Source organism: Silurus aristotelis (assembly GCF_946808225.1).
Source record: "Silurus aristotelis genome assembly, chromosome: 5".
In the NCBI taxonomy this organism is placed as follows: domain Eukaryota; kingdom Metazoa; phylum Chordata; class Actinopteri; order Siluriformes; family Siluridae; genus Silurus; species Silurus aristotelis.
This window is the reverse complement of record NC_139578.1, coordinates 25,928,526-25,947,856: the sequence shown is the minus strand read 5'-3', so window position 1 is coordinate 25,947,856 and position 19,331 is coordinate 25,928,526. Positions and strand designations below refer to the sequence as shown.

At 36.8% G+C, this 19,331-nt stretch overlaps 1 protein-coding gene and 1 pseudogene across 2 annotated transcripts in view; one reads left to right on the top strand and one right to left on the bottom strand.

The window, feature by feature from the left end:
* The first annotated feature begins 5,465 nt into the window (after positions 1–5,465).
* The window catches only part of LOC310726813 (Fc receptor-like protein 5), a 42,743-nt gene continuing 28,877 nt past the window's right edge, over positions 5,466–19,331 (top strand). Inside the window, exons 1-2 of the mRNA XM_083542758.1 lie at positions 5,466–5,568; positions 6,495–6,572. The gene's annotated coding sequence lies outside the window, so the exon portion shown is untranslated. The remainder of the gene's footprint in view (positions 5,569–6,494; positions 6,573–19,331) is intronic.
* On the bottom strand, positions 7,523–18,631 carry LOC310726834 (annotated as a pseudogene). Its single transcript, XR_014538360.1, has 7 exons — positions 18,612–18,631; positions 14,111–14,309; positions 11,971–12,729; positions 10,798–11,034; positions 10,237–10,306; positions 9,566–9,731; positions 7,523–7,884 (listed from the first exon to the last, which is right to left on the bottom strand). The product of XR_014538360.1 is annotated as an uncharacterized misc_RNA (transcript).

The following is a 19,331-nucleotide window of genomic DNA, read 5'->3' as shown; positions in this document are numbered from 1 at the left end:
ACGCATGGACGAGCTTCTCTGCATCAGATATAGATAACATATTTCTTATCTTAGAAATATTTCTAAGGTGAAAGAAGGCTGTTTTTGTAACTTGATTGATGTGATTTTTAAAAGATAAGTTGCTGTCTAAAATAACTCCCAGGTCTTTTACCGTTGAACTAGTAGTTACAGAACAACCGTCTAAATGCAGGCTGAGATGCTGGAGCTTCTGTGTACTATTTTTTGGGCCGATGAGCAAAATCTCAGTTTTATCAGGATTTAATAGCAGAAAGTTATGGGTCATCCAATCTCTTATTTCTTCAACACACTCAGTTATGCGAGCTAATTGAGCTGTATCGCCTGGTTTGGATGAAATATATAGCTGGGTATCATCAGCATAACAATGGAAGCTAATTCCATGCCTTCTAATAATATTTCCTAATGGAAGCATGTATATTGTAAAAAGCAGGGGTCCTAGAACTGACCCTTGTGGCACGCCATAATTTACTAGCATTATCCTGGATAGCTCTCCATTTAAATCTACGAAATGGTAACGATTGGACAGGTAGGATTTAAACCAGCTTAATGCCTGTCCCTGAATACCGATGTAATTCTGTAAGCGATCGAGGAGAAGATCATGATCTATAGTGTCGAACGCAGCACTAAGATCTAGTAAAACTAATAGGGAGATGTAGCCTTGGTCTGAAGCTAAAAACAGGTCGTTAGTGATTTTAACTAGAGCAGTTTCTGTGCTATGATGGGGCCTAAAACCTGACTGAAACTCTTCAAAGATATTGTTCTCCTGCAAGTGGTTACATAGCTGGGCAGCGACAATCTTTTCTAAAATCTTAGACATAAATGGGAGATTTGAAATTGGTCTGTAATTCGATAGCGTGTTTGGATCCAGATTAGGTTTTTTAATGAGGGGCTTAATAACTGCTAACTTGAGGGATTTAGGGACATGACCTAACGATAGTGAGGAGTTAATAATATTTAAAAGAGGCTCACCAGCTGTATATAACACTTCCTTCAGTAGTTTAGTGGGAATTGGATCTAACTGACATGTTGTTGATTTAGCTTTCATAATAGCATCATACAGCTCTTCCTGTCCTATACATGTAAAACAGTGTAGTTGTGGGGTTGTAAGTACGATTGTGTCGGGAGATGCTGTCAGAGGTTGAACTGCCACAATTGTTTTTCGAATGTTATCTATTTTTTCAGTGAAGAAATTCATAAAGTCTTCACTACTAAACTGTGATGGAACACATTTTTCAGATCCCTGATTTGTTGTTAATTTAGCGACTGTACTGAAAAGGAACCTGGGATTGTTTTTGTTATTTTCTATGAGTTTGCTCAGGTGTTTAGCTCTAGCAGCTTTTAGCGCCTGTCTGTAGCTAAGCATACTGTCTTTATACGCAATTCTAAATACCTCCAATTTAGTTTTCCTCCATTTTCTCTCCAGATTACGTGTTGTTCTCTTTAGGGCATGTGTATGACTATTATACCAAGGTGCAGGTGCTTGTTCTCGAACCTTTTTTAACCGGATGGGGGCAACAGTGTCTAAAGTGCTAGTGAGGATAAGGTCTATGTTGTTCGCCATCTCATCAAGATGATCAGCATTTATGGGTTTAATGTGAAACTGAAATAAATCAGGCAGGTTATTTATGAATCTGTCCTTAGTGGTTGGAATAATAGTCCTACCAGGTCGATAACGTGGTGAAACACGGTTAATCTGCTCTACCGGTAGTGTGTACAGTAGGAGATAATGGTCTGTGATGTCATCACTCTGGGGTAAAATATCTATATCAGTGACGTCTGCTCCGTGGGATATTATTAAGTCTAGTGTGTGGTTAAAACGGTGGGTTGGTCTGGTGACGTTTTGTTTAACTCCAAAAGAGTTTAGTAAATCGACAAATGATAATCCTAGGGCATCGTTTTCATCATCTACAAGAATATTAAAATCTCCTACAAGCAGCACTTTATCAAAGCTGATCAGGAGGTCTGAGAGAAAACAAGCAAACTCATGAAGAAAATCAGCGTAGGGTCCTGGGGGTCTGTACACGGTGACCAGAGCGAGTTTTCTATGCATCTCTGAAAGTGCAATTTTCAGAACGAGCACTTCAAATGATTTAAAGCTGAATCCTAATCTCTGACTAACATTAAGATAAGCACTATAAATGGTTCCTACACCCCCCCCACGACCAGTCTGACGGGGCTCATGCTTATAAACATATCCTGACGGTGTCGACTCGTTTAGACCCATATAATCACCTGGTTTAATCCAGGTCTCAGTGAGACAGAGTGCATCGAGATTATTCTCTGTGATCATCTCATTTACAATCAGTGCTTTGGGTGCAAGTGATCTAATGTTTAAAAGACCGAACTTTAGAACTTTGTTGTGTTTGTTTATCTGGCATTTTTCAGTTTTAACTGCAATAAGATTATTTCTGGATCTTGTGTATGTAATTCTTGGTTTTACTACACGAGGAATAGATACGGTTTCTATAAACTGAGCTGTGTGTGAACTTGTAACTATTTGGTCTGTAGTATGCGTGTTCTTATAGTTGAAGATTTCTTGATGTCTTACCAGTCAGATGGTGTGTAGTATCCTAGAGATGTTATCTGATAGCACTGCTGCTCCAACTCTGCTGGGGTGCAGGCCATCAGGGCGGAAGAACCTAGGACGCTCCCAGAAACAGTTCCAGTTATTAACAAAGAGAAGTTTATGTTCTCGACACCATGACTGTAACCATTCATTTAGAGCTAAAAGTCTACTAAACTTCTCAGCCCCTCGCTGGTAAGTGGGAAGAGGTCCTGACACAATGATCCTCGTTGTGGGTGATGTGCTGCGTACCGTCTCCACCAGGATCCTGAAGTCCCTCTTTAAGATCTCCGTTTGCCGCAGCCTGGTGTCGTTTGATCCGGCATGGAGAACAACCACTCCGAAGTTCTCGTTCAGGATCGCGGGTACCTGCGCAGCGACATCCAGAACACGAGCACCAGGAAAACAGCGAGTGTGCACCTTACCTTTAGCTCGGGTAGCGCGGACATGCCGGACGATGGAATCTCCGAGAATAACAGTGTCGCGTTCCGTCTCGCGGAGGAACAGGATTTGGTCAGGATTATTGGTATTCTCAATGCTGAGTAATACAGGTGGATACTTTTCCATAATGCAATATAACCAGGGAAGTGTCTGATTGTCCCTAAATGTATTCTCCAGCAGGAAAACAACCCGAAACATACAGCCAATGTCATTAAGAACTGTCTTCAGCAAAAAACAATTAAATAAATAAATAAAAATCCTGGAAAAGATTAAACCCCTGCAAAGCCCTGATCACATCATTGACTCTATATGGGATTGCATAAAAAGAGAAGGATCTGAGGAAAAAAGTGCAAGTATACCTTGAATTCATTTAATTTACATTTTGTTTGTTGCAAAAAAAAAAAAAAAAAAACATTTCTGTAAGCATTTTTTTCTTCAAGGACTTTTATACACAACTTAACCTAAAACATGTGCACAGAAATTACTAAATACATTTCTTTTATGTAGCTCTGGAATTAAATAAAGCTTTGTTTGTTATTTATTTTTGAAGACCTTATGTACAGTAGAGTTAGGGGTTGCATAAAATGGTTCATCTACTCTACTACAACCAAAACATACTGTAGGTCTTTCTCTCTTTCCTCTGTGAACACAGGAAGTGTAGGGACTTACTGTAAAATAGGTCACTCACTCGTTCATCAGTGTGGTAAAGTTCAGTTTACTCTGTTTGATCATCTGTGAGTAAATGTTTTCTTTGGGTGTTCATTAGATAGAAAGGTAGAATTAATTTTTGTTGATATAATGTTATACATAGTGTTATGTACTGTGGAAATTGTCTACAGTTTATCCATATCAGCTGTGTCACAAAAATGCTTTAATTTCGATTACTAGGTTTAAGGTAAGTGTTAGATTTATATATAGAATAGTATTAATTTTTTATTATTATTTTTTTTTCTGTGACACATCATCCTGCATTGCACCTTATCTTAAAATACCAGTCATTCATTCATTCATTTTCTCCCGCTTGTGATTTAAAACTTGAAACATAGAACTAATTTTGCTAGCTAAGGTTTTGCTAACCTGAATTTTGATTTATTACATAACTGCACAACATTTACAACAAAATCTACAGTAGATCTTTACAATAAAAACTGCCATCTCACAACTAAAATTGACAAGCAGCAGCTCCTATTTTTTGAATCCTGTTCAGAACAATGCTGTGAAATATCTAAAAGGCAAATTACTGATCTGATCTCTTTCTTTATTATACAAATTAATTTGTTAAACAACATTTTTTTTAATAAACTGTACATAAAAAGAGCAATATAATAAAATGATGAAACTTTTGAATCATAATGAAATCTCAATTATGTGTTTTTCAAGTCAATCTCCTCCAGTGTCTCTGATCAACAATCCCAGCAGAAGTCAACACTTTACTGCTGACTCTCTCTCACTGAGCTGTGACAATCACAGAGACTCTATTAGATGGACAGTGAGAGGATACACACACTATGAGGTATTGATTAATTGTTCTACTACTACTACGAATAATAATAATAATAATAATAATAATAATAATAATAATAATAATAGAAACTGTACCGACAGCAGCTTTTTCATTTGTCTTTTTTTTTCTATCGCAGGATCTGAATCAAATATTTCAGGGGTGGCCAACCAGTCAGAGACCGAAAGCCACATTTTTTACTGTGTTACCGCAAAGAGCCACATCATACACATGGGCACACATGAACATCACCCATCCCTTCCTCTAACACACACACACACACACACACACACACACACACACACACACACACACACACACACACACACACACACACACACACACCTCTGCTCAGCCAGATTTATTGTAAATGTCACTCCTACAGTTCTAAGACCACAGGACAGTCATTTTCAACATTGAACATTGTGTGCACTGTCTCACACACACAAACTCTTAGTTTACCAAAGTCCACAAACAAAAATATAATAATTTACAATAGCGTTTTTCTTTTACTATGCATGTTACTTAGTGGGACTATTGGCATCCTTGCCTTGAACAATCCCCTTCAAATCTGGCTCGTATTCCGTTGTTGCCACTCGAAGCAATTCTTTTACATGGGTGTCAGTCAGAACAGATCGATGCTTTGATTTTACATGTTTCAGGGTAGAAAACACAGACTTTGTTTGCGTTTTTTTTTTATTGTGCGTGTTCACTTCGCTTGAGTTCATTACGGTATTTTCTTCAAATGCGCATGTGCGTGAGATGAAAATATCGCAAAGTTTCCCAGTAGGGGCAAGATCATTTAAGTCTTAAAAATACCGTATTGAACTCAAGCGAAGCGAACACGCACATTAAAAAAACACAAACACAAACTATGATATGAACGTAAGAGCCGCATGAAACCAGGCAAAGAGCCGCGAGCCACGGGTTGGCCACCCCTGAAATATTTATATAATAGCTGTGGTTGTGGGTCTAAATTCTGCGTTCCCCTTCCTCATTTGTTTACTGATCCTGGTGTGGTTCTCTCTGCACAAATCCATTAAAGGTATGATCATTAGTTTTTTGCTTATAATACAATATACAATTAGAACTTAAATAAATAAACAACTTAAATAAAATAAATAATGAAATAACACACTTTTTTTTTTTCTCCAAAAATGCAGTTTAGCTATACACAATATTACACAATGGACACACTCTTACACACATACACAAACAAATATAATAACAGTAAAATATGACTGATATGATTTAAAATCCAATCAATTATTGCTTACAATGGTCATATTGAAGAATTGCTGGATACAACCTTTTTGTAAATATTTGATTATCATAAATAAAAATGTGTGTGTATGTGTGTGTGTGTGTGTGTGTGTGTGTGTGTGTGTGTGTGTGTGTGTAATGGCTCCTAAAATGATTTACATATAAATCAGTTCATATCTTGGTACATTTTATTTACATATACGTGTATGAAACCTCGCTAGTTCACAGCTAAGTATACATTGCATGATTGTTAATGCTCTTCATTTCTGTTTAAAAATTAAATGATTTGAACCATCCCAGTCTGACATGCAGTGAAATCCTCAATACGACTGTTCTGTTGCAAGAAAAAGTATACAGAAATAAAATATAGAAAACATAAAAGAATACAAAATTAAATAAAGGAACTTAATAAACTGTTTAATCAAATAAAAATAGAATAGAATTGCAGTGAACTAACAAGATAGAATATTCAATAAAAAGAGAAATGCAAATATAAAAAAAAAATGTAAACAAAATATGTAAGTGAACAAAGTAAGCGTTTTTTTTTTTTTCTTTTTCTTTTAGGGGTTCAATAAGTACAATAAAATTACTATAACCTCTACATTTAAAAGGTATCAGATGCTCAGTTACATCCCATCATACATTTGTAATTCCTCACAATCATATTTTAAAAACAATTTTCTTGTTTGTTGTTTACTGTCATTACAGATGAGGGTGCTGGGCTCAGTGATGTGAATTACATTGAGCTTGAACACAAGACACAGAAACAAGCAAATAATGAACAAGGTACTGTACATGTCAGTTAATTCTATTCATTACCCATCTGGTTTAGTTTATGTTTATTTGTATGGGTTGCTGCAGATTGTGGACAATTCAGGGTTTCTTGTTTTTAACTATGTAGAATCTGATACTGTTTACTCAGAGCTGAAGCAGAACAGAGAGATAAAGCTCTACATACATAGAGAAATAGAAGAAGTGCTCATCTATACTTCAACTAGCACACTGTACACTGCATCAAATCATAGGTCACTAACCACATGCACATGTACATGTATAAATACACTGTAAATTATTTGAATGTAAATTCACAGTAAATTACTGGCAACTAGGTGCATTACTTTCACAGGAAGGTACTGTATGTAACTTCACAGTAAATTACTGTCATGTTGTTACTGTACTTTCACAGTATGTTACAGTGTCATTTTTACAGTAAAGACTTGTGAAATGACAGCTGCTTACTGTAACCTCACAGTAGTTAGGCCTTCGTATTACTGTGATTTAGCAGTATGCTCCTGTAGTAATATGTTATTTTACTGTGAAATTACAAGTAATGTCTTTTAGATTACTGTGATATAGCAGCATTATTCCATATAATAATTGCATTTAGCTGTTAAGTTACAGTTAATGTAATGCAATTTAGCATTAGTCTGCTGTAGATTTACAGTGTACACTGTAATAGTACTGGCTATATCAATAACTTAACATTAAAACAATGTTAAATTCAAATAAACACAATCAAAAATTTCATACATTTATTTCATTCATTTATTACATACATACATTTATTTATTATTTAATGTATATCTCAAAATAGATTTTCCAGAACTGCTTATACTTTACACTGTAAAAACCTGCACTTACATTTTTAAATTTACTATTAAACTTCACCTTCTTGACCAATGAGGAGTTGCTATAAATTTTAAAAATGAATTTTAATTAGCTTACGGTAAGTTATTTTATGTTTATTTTTATAATTATTAGCAACTCCTCACCTGTCAAGAAAGTTTAAATGAATTGTAATTTCAAGTTGATTCAACTTCATTAAAATGTAATTGCAGCAAGCTTTTTACAGCGTAGACTGACATTAACTCATTCTTTGTGTTTCTTTATTAAACAAAGAGACAATATAGAACATAGTAAGTTTATAAAGTGCATAACTGCCTCTAGCTAAACAGAGAACAAATATTTTGGATCACATTAGACTGACATCCATTCAAAATCAATAAGTTTTCTTATGAGTGTACAGACTTGCTGGTTGATGAGTCCTTTCTGCTTCTTTGACTTTGTGCCTGTCTCCGGATTAATGCCCAAAAAGCACCTATAAACAAAAAGGCAGAGAGAAAAACTGTTAGTTTCTTCCAAGTGGGATGAAAAAGTAGCCTTCAGTTGGTCAATGCTTTTGCAGTACAGAGCAAAACTAAAGTTAGCTCAGTTCGAACAAGGCAACATTACTTTGGTCCAGTTAAACCCCAAACATTTAAATAAATAATTTTGGTATGGATTTTCTCTTTAATAAAATGTTATCAATTTGCTTGAATTTGCTCCACCCAACAGGAATAATGTGCCAATGACATGGATCACAGAGTGCCTCCAAATGTATGCTTAAGTTTCAGCATTTTTACATTCTGACTTTCATAATTTGCAACGTGTCAAGTTGCATCGTAATATGGGATGTAACAGTATCAAAAATACACGGTACAATAGTATTTCAGTATGATGACCTCGGTACGGTATTTATTGGACCATTTACAGGAAGGAAGACTGTTTACATTTGCGGCATTTGGCAGACCCCCTTATCCAGAGCGACTTACAACTGAGCAGGGGAGGGTTTTAGGGCTTTTGCTCAAGGGCCCAGCAGTGGCAGCTTGGTGGTGGTGGGATTTGAACCTGTGATCTTCTGATCCGAAGCCCAATGCCTTAACCACTGAGCTACCACCTCCATTTACATCCTTATATGCTAACAGTTTTTTTTATAACCTTTCTTACAGCTGTTACAGTACCACATTGCACAAACAAACAAAACAATGAAGTGAAAAGACATGTTCATATCATTTGGACACTGCTGCCACTACTGCTTTTACAAAAAGTTATAAAGTAACATGATGCACATAAAGTGTATGGATCAGCTTATTGCAGCATGTCAAAACCTTTCCAGGGCCCCAAAACACCCTTAAGCTCGATTTATAGTCGTGTGTCAGGTCCTTGCCAGATTTTTTACAGCACGTCAAATCTACGCGGACCACAAGCGCTGTGATTTAAAAAAACTGCGTCATAGGTATTTCCGTTTGTAACGGTGAAAACAAAGATGAGGAGTGATTTAACTATATTATATTCTATTACAAGACTTTCATGCGAAATCTGATGTAAACACTAGACTATATATTTCACGGATTACACACGCATTTGTGGACAAAAATGGTCATTGAATGTATTCTATTAGACGGTTTTCATGGGTTATTCACACATCTGAAACTGAGACTGGATTCGACTTGCAATCGTTATATCAACACAAAGGTAAGAAGTCCTGTTTATTTTTTGCATGTTGTCACCCAGACTTCTGTCACAAAATACATTTAAGATGCTAGAGCATCTGTATCTTAAAACAGCTTTACAGGGGGTATAGCTTATCTAAATGAGATATAAATGAGCTCTATTGTCACTCCCAGCAGAATCTGTGAATAACTCAAATTGCCCCAGATCGGACTTGTGTCCCTACTTTCCGTGATCGGTCACATATATGTTATATGTATAAAGGATTTAAGTCTGTGGAGCAAAACAAGTGCTTATTGCTTTAGTTAAGTCAGTCTGCCATTTAATTCCAACCGTTCTTTTGTAAATATTTAGTTTGTATGTTACGCTCTAATGAAATTTAATGGTGCAACACCAAAATTAGTAGTGCTTAAGTTCTAAATAAGTGTCCCTTTACATCGCAACTAGGTTTAGTTGTAACTTACGCACAGCTGGTGCAACTGGCCCCAGAGGATTAATGTAGACATTACCTTTGAATGAATTCCAGAGTGCAAGAACCGCTGTCAGCATACTTTAAATTAAAATTATAGTAGCTGGCAAAAGTGGCCGCCAGACCAGTTGTAAAGTCAGGGTGAGGTCCCATGACCACTTGACCCTCCAGCGACAGCATCCATGCCCTCGGCTTCAATGTGTCACCTGAAACAAAACCATATATACTCATAATGCCATTCTCTTGAGAAAAGGATAAAAAATCATTTCAATTTAGAGAATTGTTTCTAAACATATTTTAAATTAATTGCTGAAACACGTTACAAAGACTGAACTATGCATTACTGAATTGTGGTGTTACACCGTTAAACAGTTTTTCCACATTTCTGTGTTCAGGATTTTTTGGGTAGGGCTAAAACGGTAGCTCTTTGACGCACTGGAGCCATCGAGCATGGCCCCGCCTGTAACATTTGCGATCATCTATTCAGGTTGTAGCGGTATTTGATAGTTGAGAGAGAGACTCTCCAGGGTTTGAGAGCAGAGAATCCTGCATATTTATCCAAGAATTTGATAAATAATTTTATTAATTTGGCTGTTTTTAATCACTTAAATTTGTCTAGTGTTTAATAACATTTTTCTGGTGTCACAAACTGAACATATTTAATATTGGACTTTACATGGACTGTAAACACAAAGAAAACATAAAAATCACCTTGGACAATCAAGCAAGGGGTGCTTGGTAGCGTCGCAGTCCTTTTAATATCAGTGGCTGTGGCACAAGGCTGCAAATAAATCAATAGAATAATAGTTAAATAAGACCTAAGTGTTAATAATCTGAACCTATGGCAGTACTCAATTAAAATCATCAATTGCCCCCATCGATTTCTCTTAGATAAGGCAGTAAACAATTGGTAAAATTTAGACTGCGATCATGACTTTGGGTTACATATGATATAAGATACTCAGTGTGTACAGTGTACACTCACCAAGCACTTCAGCTGTAACTATCAGGAACACCTGTTCATCATTTTATTAATGCAATTATCAAATCAGCCAATTATGGGGCAGCAGTGCAATGTAAATCATGCACATGCAGGTCAGGAACATGTATATAAAGATGGACAAAATAGCAGTTCCTCAAAGTGAAACAAAAACCAAAAAGTTTTGATGATTGTGTAAATGGGGTAAAGTGTAGTGTGTTCAGAAGACTAGAAAGGCAATATACAAGCACAGTGCATTTATCCAAAAATAATACAATAAAAAATATACTTACATCAACATCAAGCACAATGGAATCCTTTTGGCTCTTTGAAGTAAGCCATCAGAAGAAGTAGAACGATTGCAGTCTTATCTGATGCCTCTGGTTCAAAATTAGCCAAAACATCTTTCACTCCATGGTAGTTGACTCCTTGGAACAACTTCAGGATGGTGTTGTAGTTCTTATCCAGGGCCTCTCGCAACTTCATAAGGATGGGGACATCCGTTAGAAGAGTGAAGTGTGAAAATATACCTGTAAACATTGAAGAAGAAACCTTCACTTCTCATGTTGTTCACGTTGAAGCAGTCTATAGTTGGACTTCATCAGTGATATTGCAGTATCTTAATGTTGCGTTACAGTGAGAGGATGGTATGCGCAAGCCTATTGATCAAGAAACTAGGAAGTACAGATGAAAAGATTCCTTGAGTAACTTTCACATTTGATTACTAAAAATCAAAGCCTCATTTAAACCATGTAAAGAGCAACTATGGTCTGATTCACAATTTTACATTTCCTTTGGTGTGTAAGTGTGTATTAGTACATGTTAACGATATGCAAAAGGTACATCCCAAAAGTGAACGATCACGCAAGTTATTGTCTCCAACGTAAATCTCTTTTCTTGAACTACAACAAACAAAGATTGTAGGCAACAGTTTACTTCCTGGGATGTAGTGAAGTAGTAAAGACCGACATCATCATAATTCCTCCTGCTTTTACTCACAGCCTGTAAGTTAACTCTTGTTAGCATTACATTGTGAGCGAATCTTTCAAACATGGTAAGGAGCATCACATTTCCGGCTGACGTCAGAGGTATTCAGACCAATCACAACGTACCGGTTAGCTGACCAATCGGATGACACAGCGGTTTTCAGATCGATGAGCTTTGTACAAAATCAGAGCGTTCGAGAGGGGGCAGGGATATCTGGAGCTACAAAATTTTATTGTATGTGGAAAATAATGTGTTTTTAACCATAAACCACGCAAACACATTTTTTACACATTTTTGTTATTATACCAAATACACAAAAAACATTGTTGTTTAGCAATGAAATAAGTGCACTTTAGAATTACATAAAGTAAGTAATAGTTACCTCAGGAAAAATTTTAAATGTGTATTTTGATATATGAAACTATTGATGTTATGGAGATTTTAAGTCATTCAAGTCAGATAGAAAAGGAATAAAGTACCTTTTAGTGAGAAGAGAAAAGGCCATTCCTCCATAACCACTGCAATGGCTGGTGCCGGCATACTATTAAGATAGCTTTGCTGGATGACGTAGGTCTTCTCCATCAGAGGTTCAGCTCTCTCTGCACCAACTATGCCTTCCTCCGAGTAGATGTCAAGGAGATAACTTTTCATGGCATGTAATGATGCCTCAGTTTCACCAGGAGGAAATTCTACAGGACTCCACCTTACACAGCCATACTGATCTACAGGGCCTCTTATCATGCCTTTATCTGCTCCCTCACTTTGTGGCCTTCTCTCTCTGCGTCGTCTCACAAGAGTATTGTTCCTGTTTTTGTATTCCACCCGAGTTTTAATTTGTTGCAAAAGAGAGTAACAACCATCTCCAAGAATGTCTCCATTTTTTGCAACATCTGCAAAACAATTTGCATGGCTCCTTACAATGCTTCGAACAATATTGTGACAGATTGCTCTGGATGGGTTAGAGTCATGTTCCAGCATCTGATCAACCACTGCCTTCACCATATCTTTTCTATCGCTGGGGGATGGTCTTGTTTTATTTGCTAATGCTCTTCCAATTGCTGCTGGCATCCTATCCCAGTTAACCTGGAAGTCTGCATGCCATGGTTTGCCAAGTTGTGAAGATGAAGATGAAATGGTGTCTTGAGTTCTGACAGGTATGGTGCAAGGAGTGTTCAAGGTGCTGGCTGCAAAAGTTGCAGAGGTAACAGGAAATAGTTCCGACTGAACTATTTCAAGTCCTAAAAATAAACCAGACCAGATTATTACATGAAGAGGGAAAGAACCTATCTTACCTGGGAAAAAAATAACAACTATAATTTGCTGGTGAATGCCATATAAGGACAGGCAGACAAATTTGGAAAGCATAAAACGGCTTTATCTTTAAAACAACTCTAGATTTCTCAAATAGTCTTTATGAGTTTATGTTAAAGAAAATATTGTCATGTTAAATGTTTTTCTTTAAGTTATGTATCTGTAAATCTGCACAGCATTAATTTTTGTTTCACTTTTTTTTGGGTTGAGCATGGCCCTATAAAACTTTATTTTGATCTCATAATTACATTTAATACAATACAATATAGGGTAATATTAGAGCTGGACGATTAATTGAAAAGTAATCGAAACCGAAATTCATAAATTCATTTTATCATGTCGATCTTTTTTGGTTTTTAACTTTGTTAATACTTTCCCTTTAAAGACCCCCTATTGTCCGTTTTTACATTTCCTTTGGTGTGTAAGTGTGTATTAGTACATGTTAACGATATGCAAAAGGTACAAACCCCAAAGTAAACGATGGCGCGAGTTATCGTCTCCAACGTAAATCTCTTTTCTTGGACTACAACAAACACACGGATTGTAGGCAACAGTTTACTTCCTGGGATTGGTGATGTAGTAAAGACCGACATCATCATAATTCTTCTCGCTTGGACTCACAACCTGTAAGTTAACTCCTGTTAGTATTGCTTTGTGAGCGAATCTTTCAAACATGGTAAGGAGCATTACATTTCCGGCTGACATCAGAGGTATTCAGGCCAATCACAACGTACTGATTAGCAGGGCCATTCAGGGACAAAATCAAAGCGTACCAATGTAGATTAACTGAGCAAACGATTGACGCGTCGTGCAAATGAGCGGTAAAACCCCAGTCACGCAATCCGTTTTGACGTGGGTGCCCCGCATGCACGAGCGTAAAGCCTAATTAATGGAAACACATTATTCGCTTTGCATCAGTGCACACGCACCAGCATAGCGGGTACACTGGTGCAGAGCAGAGCGAGACCTTCAGTCTATGTGCCGGGGGTTAGCCCAGATGGCCCTGGCTAGGGTTGTGTCGATAGACGATATCTGACCGATGGCGAGACATAAAAATAACTAAAATTATAGTAAAATAAATTATAAATTATAGTAAAATAACGAAATTATAGCTTTTAAGTAGAAAATAGTATTTATGTAAAGAGATATATTAAAATAAAAAGTGCACAATTCGTCTTAAGTGGAAGTAATAAAGTACTTTTGTAACTTTTGTTATTTGTAACTTCATTTTAATTCTATTTTATTAATATTCGATTCAGCTTCAGTCAACTCAACTTTTTATATAGGCTAATATCAAAATATAGTTACCTTTAAAGCCATGGAGTATCTTTCGACACTGAATAGGTCGAATGTATTTCTCTATATCTTTCTCTTGTACCAAAAGAAGGTCTTCCTTGTTTTCCACACCAAGTTCTTGCAACCCATTCAGTAGTGAAGTCAGAGTTTCATCAGAGAGACCCAGTAAGAATGACAACACCAATTCCTTCAGCATTACTTCATCCATTTTCTGTAAAGAGTTTGGGCAGACATGCAATCAATAACATTTCTCAATTTTGTATGGTTTTATACCGCATGTTTTAGTTTTATTACTACAACAGGCTCGCACTGTCCATGTCGATTACAAAGAAATTATGTTTACACACACTGTACTGGTAATAACATACTCTATATTTATATTGTTTTTTACATATTCATTTTCAAATGTTAAATCGGCTGACAGTTTCGATTCAACTGCAATCAAGAATCACGTAAAGGCAGAATATTCATATATTGGGACTGGAGACTGCTGACATTACCTGAACTTGGAAATTTGTTTAGTACATACGTTAAAGGGGTTGGAGTCTAATTTTATTTCATGTATTTTGACTTAACACAGTTATAGAATTGGATTCCTTATGGGCAAAGTTTCTAAGAACCATTTGGACATGTGTGACGTGTGAGTATTTCTGTGCCGAATGCACTTTGTTGGGGTTCATACAAGTTTCTGAAAGTTTTTTTCGACTGCTGTTTCTGTTACATAACAGAATCACTGGAAGTACAGTGAAAGTCCTCATATGTACACTTTACCGGAAATAGGGCACGCACACCCCAACCAAGAGCAGACACAAAATAAGTGTCACCAAAAAGGTGTGTTTTTGTATGTAAGGAAAAAAAAAATCAGCTTTTCAAAAAACCCAGCATTATGGGAACAATGGATGTAGTTTGTTTATCTGTTACTGTTTAAAACATGTTATTATAAAGTACACCCAATAAATGTACAATATCTTGTGTATGCCTTTTTACGAAAGCAGCTTGCTCCACTTGTCCTGCCTTTTCCCGCTACCTCTGTCACATTTAGCTTAAACTGCCTCTGGAAAAGAATGGTGGAGAGCAATGAGTGATACATCAAACATTTTGTATGATGGAAGAGGATAGTAGTCCAGCAAATCTTCTTGTTTGATGCAAACATAATCCTCTTGGGCTACTCCTAATTTGCAATAGACACCAATGTCACTTAGCTTCACAAAAGTATATTTTTGAGTCACAAACTGCACAGACTTATTAAGGACAATGATAAGATGAATCTTTCCAACATAAAGTTCTACATCATTACTCTCAAGCAAAACATACATCCCCTTTCGGTATACTGTGCCTTTCACTGTCACTTCATTGCAAGCTACTGCAGATTGGGACTCAAAATTTTGACCAGCAACTGATGCCCTGATCCTGTCATTATAATCACTTACATAAAACTCTGTACCCTTTTCAACATGCACAACCAAAGGGAACAGACTGCCTGCACTCAAGTAGGCTTGAAGTAGTTGGTGTCTCTCTGCAAATGTTTTGCAAAGATTCTTGAAGTTGTGCAATTTCCGGGCACACTGCTTGAAGAAGGTGTGTTTGCTCTCAAAGCGTAATGTCCACAGACTTATAAGTGGGCCAAACTGAAGAATAAGCTGTGGATAATGGCACAAATAGTGATGCTTGGGCTTTACCAGACTGGAAGGGAAAAGCCTTTGACGACTACAGACATATTCTTCAATGAGGATTTCAGATATGCCACCTGGCCGGTTGTAATAGCTGGTGCACAAACAAGCTCTACGATCTCTCTCAGCTGCAGTATAATTTGCCAAACTTCATTTTCAGAAGGATCTTTAATTCTGTCCCCCACAAAAAGAGGTAGCAACCTCAGAAAACACCAGTTTTGAACAGCATGCCCACTTAAGCGTTCGCTACCTGGAGACATGTCTGCTGGTTTGCTGTTGGCATCATTTCCTTGATATTTGAACTGGTTTTTACATCTGTTTAATTGTAAGTAGGTAAAGTGCTTCTCCTGAACCAAATGACCAACAAACAAGGCAAGGTCATAAGACACAATACCCTCAAACAAATCATGTCCCAGACATGGCGGGAGCCCTGGCTGGCAAACATGAAAATAATTGAGCTGGTTAAAATGAGAGTCTGTCATAATGCCACAAGCTGAGACAGTATCGCTGGTGGCTAAAACTTCCAAATGACTGTGATAGGATTGTGCAGTTCTTGGAGTCCCACACGTGTATGGTTCATTCATAAATGTATTTCTGTCAATCTCACAGTAGCGGCAGAAATGGCTGGTTCGACTAAAGTTTTCTACAAAACCTCCAATGCAGTGTGATCCCAGGTTGTCTCCTGAAATGGCAACTAAAGCTCCTTTTACAATGCCATCATCAGTCAAAATACCTTGCTCCTTGAAGCTAGAAGCTTGAGATCACTGATTAATGGTTTAAAAGCTTTGTTCATGCCAAAATATTTAAAATCTTTCTCCCTACATAGTAGGACAAGTTGCATATGATCGATTGTGGATCTACTGTGAGGTAAAATGTAAGTCAGGGTCATGTAAACTGCTACAATTTTGTGTTTTTTTTTTCCTGAACCAAGTGGGTTCACAACCTCAAAGGCATCTTGATATAGGATCACACCAACAGAGAAGGTTCTGTTTTTAACAATGGATTTCCCTTAAATCCCTCTCCATCTCTCACATCCTGAATGAGATTTTCAGTAGCTGGTTGCAAACGTGTGGCAACATGTTGTTCTCTTACAGACTCGCTTTTGAACAGTGTGGCCAACGTCTCATTGATATAATATAAAATATACTGGGCAAAGCACTCCTTACCATTTTCATCACTGCCCAGAAGAAAAGGCACAGGCTCAACATAGTTGAAATTGTTTTTGAAAAAACTCTTCCTTTTTTGGTCTGTGCTCAAAATGTCCTTGTTACACATCTTAAGAAGATCTGCCCTGCTAATTTCATCAATGATGTTGCTTATGGTGGCCTCTTGGGTTCCAAGTTCTTTTAGTTTCTGACTTAAAATCATATAGGAATGAGACAGGCCAATTTCATGGGCATTTTGAAAGTCCTCAATGATTGTCTGTATTGTACTGGATGGTAGCAACAACTTGCCTTGTAATTTAAGATACAGAAGGGCAAGGTTTTGTAAATAGAGAGTTTCATCCACAGCAAATTCCCTTTCTGGCTCAGTATCTTCCACAAGGAAAGTATCAGAACATGGCTGACTACACAGACTACTAGGCTGAGTAGGATCAGACGCACACAACAAGGCGTGATCTAGATCTCTATGTTTCCTTGAAAAATGCGAGGCTAAAGAGGATGCGACGGTAAAGCTGCAATCACAACCTCTGACTGGGCATTTTATTTCTAAACCTTCCTGTATGTGTGACTTTAAATGTTTAATGAGGGAGCTTAAGGTGTCACATGTAAATGTACAAAACCGAGCCACACATTTTAAGGGAGTTTCAAACCGCTTACAACATTGCACAGATGATCCACGCCCTGTATGCTCTCTATACATATGAGATTTCAAAGCATTTGATTTGCGACATATCCGAGAACATTCAGGGACACCGCAATGGTACATAAAGTCGGGAGCATTACTATGCAGTTTTGAATGTTGAATAAACTCAATAACTGTCTGAGACACATGTTCACACAAACTAAATTTACAGTTGAACATTGTGTTTGATTCAGTTGGGAGAAGAAAAAAAATACAGGGCCAACCAGATTTAAAACTGATCTTGTTACTTAGGATATAGATAGCAGATTGCTCTAGTAACTCAAAGTGAATATATTTGGTTCACACACATGAAAGTTACTAAACTGAACAACCTAAAAAAAACATCTTAAACACATTAGTTAAAGTATAAAACTAAGGGACAAGATAACTAGGGTGTCGACCCTAAAATGAACGATGTGTGTAACTTAGTTAGAAAGCTCACCACCCCCACTACTGCTCATAAATACAAACAAGATGATTAAAAGCCAATTATTATAAACATATAAATTACGTTCAGCTAAAAATCACAGTAGGCTAACGTTCGTGTACTTGCAAACACAAAAGTTTAGCTTAGTCTATCAGTGACAAAACTGTCGCGCAGGCGCACATGTGGCAGTGGAATAAAAAAAAAAAAAAAAAAAAAAAAAAAAAAAAAGTATTTGGCAGTGGACTTTTTCTGAGACAAGACAATCGAATTATTATTCTTTCTTTTTATTATATATTTTTTTAAACGTTCAAATTGACATGCGCACTTCATTTTTCATTTGACGAGACAGATCGCGGCTGCTCTGTACCTCTCTCACACACAGCTAAAGGCACAAGTTTGAAATGAATTTACTTTTGTCCTAATCCACAACACTACAACCTGGTTTTACTGAAACCGGGCATATAACGTTCATTTTTCTAGCTGATAATAACAGCCATAATGTCTAATTTATATACATTCAGGCCACAGGATAATGTTACCTCACAACTTTATTCCCCAGTGGTTAACTTACCGCTGTGAGATGCTGTGGGAAGAGCCTACAGTAAAGAAAGAGAGAACGTTTAAGCACCAAGAAAAACTTCAGTTAACAGATAATGTTATTATTTTTTTATTAAATAAGGCTTAAAATATGGTCTGACAGTACAGTACACTTAACACAGTACACTTAACACTACCAACGTCTGTTCATTTCTTTCTTTTTTACATTCCGCGGTCCTACACGAGTGTGTTAATCACTAACAGCACGACAACAAAACCTACAACAAACGAAATTTGGCTGATACTTCATGCACTTTCACATGCCTGTGAAATGCTAATAATGTAAGCTACTGTAAAATATTACTGTTACATCTTGTGAAATCGCGGACATTTTTTTACAGTGTAGGCTTTACAGTGAAAATCAGTTTGAGTGACCTCAAGCCTTATTAGCTACTGGGTGTCATGATGTAATCATTGCAGAAAGGAACTAACCCACAGATTTGCTCAGTAGCACTCAATTAATATATATTTATTACATAATTATGTGTTGGTATTAAAATGACATTGAAAAATTTGTTTTTTGTTACATTGTCAGGAACTTCTTTTCTCAGTCCTTTAGTCTGATAAATGTCACCAAAATAACAGTGTTATCTTTATAAAACCCAGCAATATTGAATGATTTATATTTTAAAATTATAATAATTACTGCAATAAATATTTGCAATGCTTTTTACAAATGTTGGCTTGACCAAAA